Source organism: Ursus americanus, chromosome 24 (assembly GCF_024610735.1).
Source record: "Ursus americanus isolate L20-20 chromosome 24, mUrsAme1.1.p, whole genome shotgun sequence".
Classification (NCBI taxonomy): Eukaryota; Metazoa; Chordata; class Mammalia; order Carnivora; family Ursidae; genus Ursus; species Ursus americanus.
The window spans coordinates 15,126,762-15,139,730 of record NC_142150.1 but is presented as its reverse complement, the minus strand read 5'-3'; the positions used below and the strand labels follow the sequence as shown (position 1 = coordinate 15,139,730).

Here is a 12,969-nt window from a genome sequence, read left to right as displayed (position 1 = left end):
AGAAGAGAAGGATGGACAAGCACAATCTTGAATGTAATTACAAGGCTTACAGCCCCTGGTAGGGACTAAAATGTTTATTGGCTTTCCTTGTGCAATTCAGTGTTCTTCCTCCAAAGGCTCCACTCCAAACTTGGAATTTCTCTGGAAATCACATCTCATTTGGGAGAATGCAAAACTTGGTGTCTGGGTCCTTTGTGTCTCTGTACCAACTCAGAACACCAGCTCTAGAAATAAGCTGGGAGATAGTCCTCGTAAGGGACATGTACTTGGGCGTCTTCCTGATAAAACCCATCCATCGTCCTCCTGAACAGCCCCTCCTGGAAAGATGTGGCTCTAAGTGAGGGACTGGAGGCATACTGGTAAGTCTTAGCTAGCATGAGTCAATGGTGTTTGCAGAGCAGCCGAAGTTATGTAAGGAATCAAAGATGGGGAGACCTCATCCTGCCTCCACTCTGATTTATGCAAGAAAGGATGGCCTGAACTCATAATGTATTCATTATGTCCTGGAGCTCAGAAACCATCCTGGCAGGAAAGGATGATCTTAAAGGACATTTTATTGTATGAAAAAGTCCACTGAAAGCCTTGTCAGAGGTAAGTGTGTGCTCTAAAAGATAGGAGAGTATGAATTCTTACCTTGTCTCAGGGCCTAACATTAGGGGAAATAATGACATGAGTTTCAAGTTTAGTTTACCAAAAGACATACAGTTCCTGAGAGGAGTCTGAATGTACAAGGAGAAAAGTATCTTAAAGATGATCTAGTTCACATGTACCTCTCGTGCATTGAAATCCCCTGACTCATTGGTTCTTTCTGAGCTAAGGTCTGAATGTGCTGCCTGCCCTCGTCTTATTGATCAGGCAACTGAGTGCACACTAGTGAAGATCTCTCAACCTATTCAACAAACATTTCTATGAACTTTATAGTATCCGTGTGGGCTAGTGAAATGACTTGCCCAGGTCACATGGCCAGAAAGCGGTGAAGTTTAACCTAGGACCTAAACTCCCTTGACTACTGCATGGGCCTTAAAGTCGCATCATGTGACAATGAGAGTTCTTCTATTTTCCAGTAATAAAAACATAAAACAATGAATGGCCTAAGTTTATATATAACTTAGATTAATTACTAAAATAGAAACATAATTAACAAAATAGTGATAGCATGCCAGTAAGACTTTGTTAATTTTAAATTGACAGTACAAAACTAATTATATTTTAAATTTCTCCAACACTCCACAATTACTTTATGATTATTGAGACACGAGCTAAGGCAAGATGAATTGAAACTTCAAGTTTTCATTGATTACTGTATTATTCCCTGAGTTTTCAGTCACTTCATTTGATTCTCGATTCTTAACTGAGATTTGACAACAGCTTTATTTGGTTTTCAGTGACAATTTTTATAGCTTCCCCCACTCCCCCTAGGAAACAAAACAAAACAAAAAATTGATTATTTCCCTTAAAATGATCAAAAATAATAGGGGAATTCTAATATTAATTATATTTCTTAAAATCCCTAGTCTTAAAAATGTTAGGGAATGTTTGCTGGTTTAAACCTTACATTTTTTAACCCACATCATTTCCAAAGAAATACTCTTTTTTTTTTTGTTTTTTGGTAAGCTCTACACCCAACTTTGGGCTTGAACTCATTATGCCAAGATCAAGAGTTGCATGCTCCACTGACTAAGCCAGCCAGGCGCCCCCAAGAAATACTCTTTAAGGCTGTTTCAGTGTTCCTCATTTGACATCCATACACATCATTCCACTTTTGTGATTAATTTCTATTATTAAACACTGTTCTGAAGTTGTGCTCTTATAAAAGCCAATTAACTGATGGGTAAATTAGATATTTATAAATTCTTCCTAAAATTGAAGAATGCAATTATATAAATAAATAACAACACTATGAGTTATCAAAAACGCAATAACAAAAAAGTAATAATAAAAATGTTAATTAGCCAAGCAAATAGTCAAGCATATGTCAAACTTCTATATATTTTTTTGAGACAAATTGGCATCATGTAGGTTAGCATGATTCTCTTTTATGGAATTCAACTTATTTTTACTCACTTTAATTAGTTTTTGTGTGCAGATAAAATGGAAGGCAATGGAAATTTGGCTTGCAAAGTAGTTCTAAGATGATCTACATCCACAATCTGGTTGTAATGCCATAAGAATATGTTTATTATGTGAGAATGGTAATTCAAATTAGCATTCAGTATAGACATAAAGCAATGAGCAATGCAAGCTAACTTCAGTTATTTATCCTGGGAACTTTTTCTTTTTTTAAATTAAAAAGGTCAGAATATATAATAGTATTGGCTCATTCTTCCCAAGTACTCCAGGAAAACATGTCTATGAAATAGAAGATCCTCCGTGCTAAACATTGTACTGCATTTGGGGGAGGCATGAAATTTGGTACTAATGTGTTGGGTCTTCATTTTTCTAATTCAGCATAGAGGCTGTCTCGAGGAAAGCTGACTGTGGTCTGAATATGCATCCCAGAAATATATTTAATTTGTATCATGGAATCAACGTCTGACTTCCAAATTGGATATCTAACCATATACCCCACTACATCACACATATCACCCACCTTTCCCGGGTCATAACCACTGTCCAGGCAGACAAAAATGGGTTTCTTTGAGTGTATATATAGCAATGACCAACCAAAAGAAAAAAAAATCAATTAAGGGGTCTTGGAATTTAAATGTGTGGCTCTACTTTCCCCCATTCATTCCCCATTCTATCCCATCTCTCTGTCCTCAACTTTTATGACATATTATATTTGTCCTATCCATCTGCATCAACATCACCCTTTCTTAGATCCAACTAGACTTACCACTCTTGGTGCTCTGCATTGATAGACCGCGGTTTCAGAAGTGCCTGCTTACAGCAGACACTCCTAGCCTAGTAGTCTTCTTTTGGTCACAGAGTCTCTTGCCAACTTCTCAAAATGATATTATGAAGGGGAAATAAATGTCCTCATCTATTCAGTTTCTTTTTAGAGTGTTGATTTCATATCATGACTGGCCTAATTTCTTTGTGGTACTATTAGAATTGAGTTTGTAGTCACCGTTGAATGCCCTAAACATGCCCTAAAGAGACAACCGTGGGCGGCGGGAATGGTATTTCTGCTGACCCCATGCTCTTCATCTGGGCTATAAAGAATGAGAAGGCCCAAAATATTTGGTCACACTGGGTTGTGAGGTCATAACAGAGATATAAATGACAACTGAAATCATCAGTTAAACTTGCTTCTAGGTATCATGTAGGTTAATATGATTCTTTTGCATAGACTTCAATTTAGTTTTTCTCTATTCTAATTAGGCTTTATATGCAGACAAAATGAAAAGATAGGAGAAATTTCTCAAATTAGGAGAAAGTAGAAGCTTTAAAAATAGTGTACTGTTTTGTAGTCCTTACCCTCTGAGAGAAATTACATCAAAATAAACACTTGAGAATATGTAAGCGCTATCCCACTTTTAACAGATAAAGGTTCACAACTTGGGATATTAAGTGGAGTACAGAAAAATCACTTGTTCTTAAACAATTTTGTTGAGAAGAAAAGAAGTAAAAGCTAAATGTCCTGTTTCAGATCTGTTTCTTTCACAAAGTGCTTCATCTAAAAACTAAGGATAGAAGATACAGCTTTGACATGAAGGCTCATCTTTTTATGAAATGAACCACTTCTGCCTCTAAGTTGCAAGGGAAGGATTTGTCAATCTGATTGAATCTCTCCTTTAGTTTTTCCCAACAGCTGTGTTCAGATAATTCATGACTCCCGTGTTTCCTGAGCCCTGGATAATTTCACACACATGTCTAGTATGGGGCTCCACATTTTCAGAAGAATATGGAGATCTTGGAGGAGGTCCAGGGTAGACTGAGGGAAATGATTAATGGATTGGAAGTTGGAGTTTATGAAGAAAGGTTGGGAGATCTGATTTCTTGCTATGAGAAAAGTCCGAGTGGTGACTTAATAACACAAGGAGGTTAGTAAGCAGCTGTTCTCTATCTTCACTAAGGTTGGATGAAATGAAATAAGATATAAATTGCAACAAGAACAAAAATGTGTTGTGAGTGGGAACTTCCAACCACTAGAATTGCTGGATCCTTAGAAAGGTCTTCCGAAGAAGAATATGGAATCTACTTTGCTGGTCAGCCTATAAGTGGTGAGGAAGATGAAATAATCTCCTAAGATCCTTTCTGGATCTCTTTTTATAAATCTACCTAACCACTTAGAAAAATTAGTTGCCTGACCAATTCCTTCCTACCACTACTTACATCATGACCCCTTCTCCTTTGTCTACTTTCTGTAAAACGTTGCTAACCAAGGGTACCTAGGGAACTGATCAATCATGATGGGCCCTCCCCAGCTGCTAGGTGCCCTTCCAGCTTTGGGAACAGTTTCTTGTCCATCGCTACTATTTCTGGCCTCTGCCAGCATGTTGAAGGTCATCTTCCCGTACACCAAACCCATTACAAGGGAAAACAAAATGGAACATAATTTCCTACCTTTAACTAATTCACGAATGACCCAATGGATTAAAAGACAAATCTTATGTTCTAGAATTTGAGTACCTAAAGAGCTGAAATATGTTTTATTCATCTGCCTTTAACATAGTCCAAAGAGTTGGGGCGCCTGGTTGGCTCAGTCGGTGGACCATGTGACTCTTGAATTCAGGGTTGTAAGTTCAAGCCCTACGTAAGCTGAAGAGATTACTTAAAAAATAGTCTTAATAGAAAATATAGAGCAATGTTTGGCAGTAGGTATTCAGCAAGTGTTCATCAACTGAATGAAGGTAACCATGACATGAATATAGTAAACTAAAGATTAACTGAAGTTGAGAAAGTTAAGAGTTTCAGATGTTTCCAATGATTCTGTATGCTAGACAAATCTAAGTCCCAACACTTGTTGCCACATGTGTAGCATTGAGGATTTCATTCCTATCATGCCTGTGCTATTGGGAGGGCTTAGACAAGAGAGCCAGCTGCACGTCCTGGTCAGGTCCTTGTCAGAGAGACCATTCAAGATAGGCACTTTATAGATTCAGAATCATATAAAAATAGGCCCAATTCCTAGTGTGATTTTGTTTTTACTATGACTTTAGGAAGTTCAATGGTTTTTTCTAAATTCCCTTTTTGCATATGTTTCTAACTTTCTCCATGAAGAATATGAAATGTAACAGTAGAAATATCTCACCCCCATCATCAAACAGCCTAAATAGCTGAGTCTCAAAATAAGGTAATCTGTTCCTTACAATTTGATTCAACGTCCTGAAACCCTCTGGTTTAAACTTGCTAATTCTTCTCATGACTCTTCTTCCAATAAAACCTACAACATACCACAGGCAGCTATCACTGTCAGTTCTAACTTTTGTTCTCAGTCTACAATCACAGCCCTTTTGACCATGCTTACAGAAACATTACGATGAGTAAACCAATTTATTCTTCACTATTGGTTTTTAAGTGTTCTCAGGGAAAATCTGGTAACTCAGAGGTTTACAAGTTGATGACTCTCATATGTTTGGGGGGTAGTCTCAGTTGTTTTATAACAGTTTTAGTGCTGTTTCTCTTGATCCAACTAAATATTATTCCCAGATGGGATTGGCTTTTGACCTTGTTCTATTCTCCTAATTTTGGCCCTTCTAACATTTTCATACTGTGGCTCCTTTCTTTTTTCTTTTTTCTTTTCTTTTTTTTTTTTTTTTGCCACTAATGGCCATGCTGGGTTACATAATTCCTGTAACAGGTGTTGGCCAGTTTGGACACATTCGATTATGGCATAGAAGCTATTCTTATGGTTCATAAAAAGCTTACAGAGAAGAAATACGCCCCATATTAAAGTACCATCTAATAAACAGGAAAATTATTTCTCTTTTAAGGTTTTTCTCAGGAAAGACCTTACTCAATAATTTGTAGTACTGAAGTGACATATTTCAGTGCTGGATTGGGCCTTTTAAATCATGCAGCCTGACTTTGAAAATACCTTTGCCATTCTGCTAAGCAGGAGAGTTTTCTGTTTACTTATTATTTTCCCTGTGCTAATTACTAAGATTTTCAGCAGTTTTTGAGGTCAATTCATTTGATTCTAGACAGCTATTTTTTTTTTTGCAAGGTGGATTGAAGGCAGGAGTAACTAGGAAACTTAAATAAACATAATTAAACATAAAATGCTTATAATGATAGTAGAATTGACCTCAGCCAATTAAAATTATTAATAGAAAAAAATATGTCAATGTCAAATCTGAGCCTACTGCCTCTGTTCCCACTTGGGTAATGAGGATTAGTTTATGTTTCCTGACAAGAATAGATGGGAATTCACATTTCTTCCTGACCTTTGTCCTTGTAGAACATTGGGTTAGAATAGAATTAGCCCATAACCAAAAATAAATAAAGATTTTAACTAATTCAAAATTAATTTTTAAGTCCCCCAAAAGTGAAACAGGGAACATTTTCTTTTCAAGCAGTCAAGTTTTTCCTCCCTTGGGTGATTGAGAAAATGTTCACATCATGAACGTGGGATCTTTGTTCTTAACATATCAGTCATGTGAGAGACTAATCTTTAAGGAGAATCAGAAATGTTTGCTCTATATTCTCAGCAACCCCCTTGATCATAATAGGAAAATAATTTTGTAAAAAGTTTAATCTTAGACTTCTAGCACTCTCTCCATATGCTACCTGAACTAAACAAATAAAAAAATTATTCAGAATTCCGTGCAACACACCAGTACAACTTTAGTTCGTCTTAGCTTCATTGTTTTTGAATGTAAGATGTACTTTTAAGGCAAGTAAGAAAGTATTTTAAGTCTGGTCTTTGGTAACACTGTAATCACAAATCAGAAAGTTTCAAAACGCTCAGAAATGTCAAGAGGTCTGATTCATCAAAGGGTTTATCTGAATTGGCATTTGGTCTTCTTTTATTTCTAAATATTCCTGCCATTTCTGACTCCTCTGTCTTTTCCTCAGTAAAACTGCACCACACACTGGAAAGTAGAGATACAAACATTTATTTGTATAGTCAAGGGAAAGTAGGAATAAGAAGATTGGCCGTAGACACAATCAGAGTCTCGGAAATGAGAACACTGTTTCCTTCTGCAAAAATGCTGATGTGGCAATGTGGCTTTAGCAGGTAGAAGATTTATCGTAACTTCTAACTGAGCAGCACCGAGAATGCCAAGATTCTTGACTTTTACTTGGTAGGTATTCTTCCTGAAGGAAGTAAATTACAATTGAGCTTAAAAACTTGAGGAAATAACTCATTTTCAAGCAGATTTAAAGTTGGAAAGTAAGCATGGGTTTGAAGTTAGCATAAAGTTATTTTTAAAAAGTTTAGGTAAGGCTCCTCTAGTACTTTATATATTACAAGGTTTGTACGTGTGAATGTGTGTATGTTTAATTTTCAAATCTAGTCTCTTACATTGTTCTGCAGTATTAAAAGAAATTGTGTCTGCATTCAGCCTATACTCCTGGGACTCAATACAGAGGTTCTCTGAGGTGGGCAAGCCCAGCTTCATGCCCACTGTCCTTTATTGCTTTTGGCTAGCCTGCAGATTTCACATGCATTAAATAGCCCACAATAAACCTCATCATCTGTGCTGTAGGGTAGTTTGTATTGGTCATGTGTCCTGTCACGTTGATAGAGCTGCAAAGCTACATGTCTGACACTCTAAGAATATGCATGTTTTTGGACAATTTGACTATTCCGTCCGTCCACCAATTTGTGAGATCCTTCTGATAACACTTCCAAGGATCAGATAGCTTTGTTTATTTTGAGGCGAGGGGAGGCACGGATATTTCTAGCTGGAGTTCCTGAGTTCATTAAAGTCTTATCTCCGGCATTTTAGCTGTGTGAATTTGGGCAAATTATTTCATGGCATCAAGCCTCAGGTTCTTCATTTATAAAATAATAATAGTTTCTGTCACTAGTCTTTAGAAGCTCTAAAACAGCTAATATAAGTGAACTCATTTTGTTAACTGTAAACCCTTAGATATAATATTATTATATACTCAGTTCAACAGCACATTCTTGATAACCACAAGAGGGTCGGAAAGGAAACTGTTTATAAATCTTTCCCTTTCCCCAGATTAATGTTGGAGTGTTTAGGGAAATTCTTACAGCAATGAGTCTTAGCAATTATTAGGTCAAACCCCTTTGAGATTAGAGAAAAATGCACATACACATAAAACTGCCTATCAGATTTGGGGGTGGGTGGGAGATTCCTCTGACACCCATTTATTCATCCCTTAAGAAAGTGTTTCTCAGAGTGTGACCTCAGATTTTCTGCATCCGAATTGCCTGAGGTGCTTGTTAAAATGTTAATTCCTAGACCCTGCCCCACCCCTACTAAATCACAAATTCTGGAGGAGAAATCTGTGTTTTAGCAGGCACCCAGATGATTTGTATGCTCGCGGGAGGTCCAGGGACTACAAATGAGGTACGGCGGTCTTGTTCCTTATTCTGTATTTTAAGGTCTTTCCCAGTAGCGTACGAATCCGTTGACCTAACGGGAAGAAAATTCAGCTTCAAAACAGGAACCTAAGTAGACGGTTGACAGTGGTCGTCCAATGGCAAATTGAAGACAATCCTCTGGACCCTAGCCACTTAAATTCTCTCCGAGGGTCTTGGCTACCTGTACCCTACTGACTGCTCTTTGCTGAGTGGGGGAAGGGCGCGAGGGGAGGATTAACTGAGCCAACTGTTTCCCCACCCCCCTCACACACACACACACACACACACACACACACACACACACAGGTAAGAACAGAAGGCTCTTTATTTATCTTTGCTGCCCAGGTTCATTATTAAAAGGGTTGGTTTATGTGTGTAAGTTTGCTAGGGAGGGAAGTGAAAACATCTGCAAAACCATGCAATACCCTGGAACGGAACTCTTCTAATAAAAGATGTATCATTTTAAATGCGCTGAATTTTGATTCTGGTAATTCGTGCACTAGAGTGTCTATTTCGAGGCAGCGGAGGTATCATATGACACCGCACGTCAAGGCACCGTGGAGCCCTCTCGTGGACTCCCACCCACTTTCCCATTCACCGCGGAGAGGGCTGCTCGCGCTGCCGCTCCCCCTGGCGAGCTAGCATGAAATCTCCCTGCCCCTGCCGAGATCAAATGGAGCTCCTCGCTCAGGGGGTGCGAGTATTACCTCCGCCATGCAATTTCCACTATCAATAATTTAACTTCTTTGCTGCAGAACAGAAGGAGTACATACCGGGCACCAAAGACTCGCACCCCCCACTTCTTTTTAACCAAAGGGAACGTGAACAAAAAAATAATAGAGTCTGGGAGTTTGGGGGCCGAAGTCTTCCCCAGAGCAGCTGCCTTGATGTTTACTTTGACAAGTAGTGACTGAAAAGGTGGGTTTCTTTTCTTTCTCTTTCCGTTTTTCTCTGTTTGGTCTGCTAGAAAGCGTGTGGCTTTAGTGAGGTCTGTCATTGCCTCGGCTTCCTGGCTGGAGCAAGTAACTTGGTGTAACGTTATCTGGGGGCATTCATTAATAAAAAATGCCGTTATTATCTTGATTGAATTCCTATTAGGCAAACTCTGGAGAGGTCAGTGCACGAACTCTGTTTAAGCCGGCGTGTTTAAGGCAGCGGAGTAAACCAATAGCCCCCATGCTCCGTGCGATTTCATTGTGTGCTCGCGTTTGCAGCTCCGTCGTGCGGGAAGGTGCGGGAAGGTGTGTCTCGTGGCCCGGGAAACGCACGCCCTCTCCCGCGAACTTGGGTGCTGGGATGGGGCGGAGGGAGTTGCAATGGAGGGGAGCAAGACCCCGGGGGACGCCTGATTCGCACCAGCTCCTTCCCGCCCCAGCGCGCACAGCCGGGGTTTCCGCGAAGGGCGCGGGTGCGGGGTTCCCCCTGGTGGGGGTAGGTAGCCCCTCGAAGCGGCGGGCGCGGCGTGTACGTCCTGCCCGGGCGGGCGCGGGGCTAGCGGGGCCACGTCGCGGGGCCCCAGGGACAGGCGGAGCGGGGTGCGGGGACCCGGGGAGCCCTGGGAGCCCCAGGGGCTGAGCCGGAGCGAGGAAAAGGCGCGGCGTTCCCTTTAAGCGGCCGCCCCGCACGGGTATCGGTGGCGCGGGCGAGCCGGGGGAGGGGGGCGGGGGGCGGCGCCGTTTGACCAATCGAAGCTCAACCGAAGAGCTAAATAATGTCTGACCCGAGCTCGAGGCGCAGGCTGGAGCTCCCGGTCCCCGCCGCCGCCGCGCCCCGGCGCGCCCGCCCGCTAGCTGTCCCGCGCCCCCCGTCGCGCCGCGGGCTCCCGGGCGGGGCCGAGGAGTCGGCCCGGCGCGCCCCTCTCCTCCTCCTCGGGAAGCTTTGATGAGACACTTGAACTGCAGTTGCCACCGCTGCTGTGGGGCCGGCGGCCAGCGGCTCCGCGACGGGGATCCGGGCTGGGCGCAGGGGCCAGGAGCGAGATAACGATGTGACTCCTCCGCCGGGGACCCGTGAGCTTTGTGTGGACTCCGAGGTAGGCGAGTAGCAGGCGTGGGGTTTGGCGCGGGAGCCGCCAGTCCGCGGGGGAAAGTTGGCTGGGGGGGCCCCGAAGTTGTGGGAAGAGGTTGGAACTCCTTTCCTCCCATCCAGGAGAAGGGGGACTTGTAATTGCTCCAGCGGAGCTTTCTCCTCGGCATCCCGCGGCCCACAGGGCAGCCAGGACCCCCCAAGGGAGAGGGACCCCGGCAGCCCTGAAGTGGGGTACAAATAGCCTGGAGGAGACGCGGAGCTGCGCAGCGGGAGCGGAGACGGCGCCCCGGGGATCCCCCGAAACCCGTCCCTAGCACAGCCGGGGTCGTGAGAGAGATTTAGGGCGCCAGCTGTCGGGGGCCCTGACTGCGGTGACTGTGTCGGAGCTGCGATATGAATGTTTCCTATCGGTTGGGCGGTCCCCGCGCAGATTTTGGGGGTGCATTGCTCCCTCAGCCTCCGGGGCTCCAGCCGGGCTGCACACGGTTACCTGCGCCTCAAGAGTTGTGACCAAAGCGGACTTATACAGGTCCAATGCCAGCGTATCTCGGAAAACTTGAGACACCGCTGCAGCTCGGACGTGAAAGGGGCTGCCGGTCTTGGGGGCTGGCTGCGCCCACACTTCTCCCCATTCCGCGCCCCTCCCTTGAAGCACCTTCCAGGGAATTACAAGTTTTGACTTTCGGGAACAGGATGGGGTGTCTTGACTCGGGTGGGTCTCTGGGGATGCAAAGCCGGGAAGAAGGAACGGGTGAGCTGTGCCTGGAAAGAAAGAGCTGAGGGTTGTGGGGTTTATGCCCGACGGGCTGAAAAGGGAAATTGCAGACTGGGGGCACCTCCAGGGGAGAAAAGTCTTGGGGTTGCTGGAGTGAACTGGAATCGCGGTAGGAGGATGCTGTGTTTGTGTGTTGGGGGTGGAGCGGGGTGGAGCGGGGTGGAGGGACAGGGGTTGGGGGACGAGGAGGAGGGGGGCAGGGAGCTCGGTGCTAGGGAAGGTAGAGGGTGCCCTCTGCCGGCCAAGCTACCCAGAGCAGCTGCTGGGGGCCGGGAGGCTGGGGGTGGGGAAGTGGAAAGGGATGACTTTTCAGGATCCCTTCGGGAGCTGGTAGGAGGGACTTGTTGAATGATGCTTCTGACTCCCCACTCGGATGTATTTGACCCGTTGCCCCTCTTTGGCTCCAATGCAAAAAGGTTTCCTAGCGCTGGGGGAGTTATGACGGACTGCGGTTTGTGGTGTTAGGGCTCCCTGGATCTATTTTTGGGTTCTTCAGGTATCTTATACTTACTTCTCAATGTCAGTAGTAGCCAGTGAACATTTTTTGACAAGAATGCAGGAATGTTCTTGGCCAGAAGCAAAGAAAATCATATTTCTGAATGTTTATTAATTCTCCCACTCCCAGTGCAGTTATCTTTTAAAGCAAACCAATGTCTAATTGGGAACGTTGTTGTTGTTTTTAAACTGCATATAAAACATGTTATGCTATTAAATAAGATCTTCAAACTGGCTCTACTTCTTGGAAAATACCCCTTCTCTATTTTTATCCAAAAATTTATTTGTATATGTTTGTTATGAGGTCAAAAGCCATTTTAGTCTTAAAATTATATACTTTTAAAAAACATTTTTATTTATTGAAGTATAATTACAGATTTATTTCGTCTAAACATGGGAACCCTCAGTGTTTACCTCCCGCAAAACATTATCATTTTTAAGTTGAAGTTTCTGAGATTATGGCCCGTAGTGCTCCATGTTGTTACACGTAATAGATCACATCACACATTGCACGTAGAGATTGCCAAATCTTGGCCCGGGGGCCAGCACCCCTTTAAAACAGTCACTGACTCCTGTTCCCTGATTCTGCAAACACCTTGCTTAAGATTTTTCTTTTGTGAATTTCCCTCTGTACTAACGGCAGAGGTAAGAGAAAGGAAAGAGACACTTGTTGAAATGTAACCATAACTTTTACTGGAATTTAAAACACGTTGGTCACCATTACTGGAATTCCAGGGCCATAAAATCGTTGTCTTTTTTCTTCTACGTTATTTTGCAGAATGTGGTAAATATTGGTAAATACAGACTGGTAATAAGTATTTTGATAGCAGAATTGTTATGTAGGTAGGGCTATTTTAAGTTATTACAGAACGTATTCTATTTATAAATGATATAAGCAGAAAGAAATTATTTCCAGATAAACAAGACTTACGTACATGTTTTGAAGCATTAGAACATTGCATACACACTTGGAGATCACGTTTTTTTAAAAGCAAAATAACAGCGTAATTTTTCACATACCTTTGGAGCCATTCATAGCCCATTCAGAACTGAATTAGTAACTGGAAGTCATGTTTATTTTAAGGTGATATTTAAGGTCATTTAAAATATAAAGTAGGTCAACATTAAAGTATCCACAGAATAAAGCATTAAGGAAATCTGTTTTAGGATGTCTTCTCAATAAGTGTAACTTCTACTTTTGAACAAGAGGAACTGAGAAAATAAT

At 42.4% G+C, this 12,969-nt stretch overlaps 1 protein-coding gene across 2 annotated transcripts in view; it reads left to right on the top strand.

The window, feature by feature from the left end:
- The first annotated feature begins 9,074 nt into the window (after positions 1–9,074).
- BDNF (brain derived neurotrophic factor) overlaps positions 9,075–12,969 on the top strand; it is a 36,399-nt gene continuing 32,504 nt past the window's right edge. Inside the window, exon 1 of one of the 2 annotated variants that reach the window (XM_087855360.1) lies at positions 9,075–9,364. The gene's annotated coding sequence lies outside the window, so the exon portion shown is untranslated. Of the gene's footprint in view, positions 9,365–10,176; positions 10,479–12,969 lie in introns of those variants that run through there. The other variant, XM_045808591.2, reaches the window with a different exon arrangement.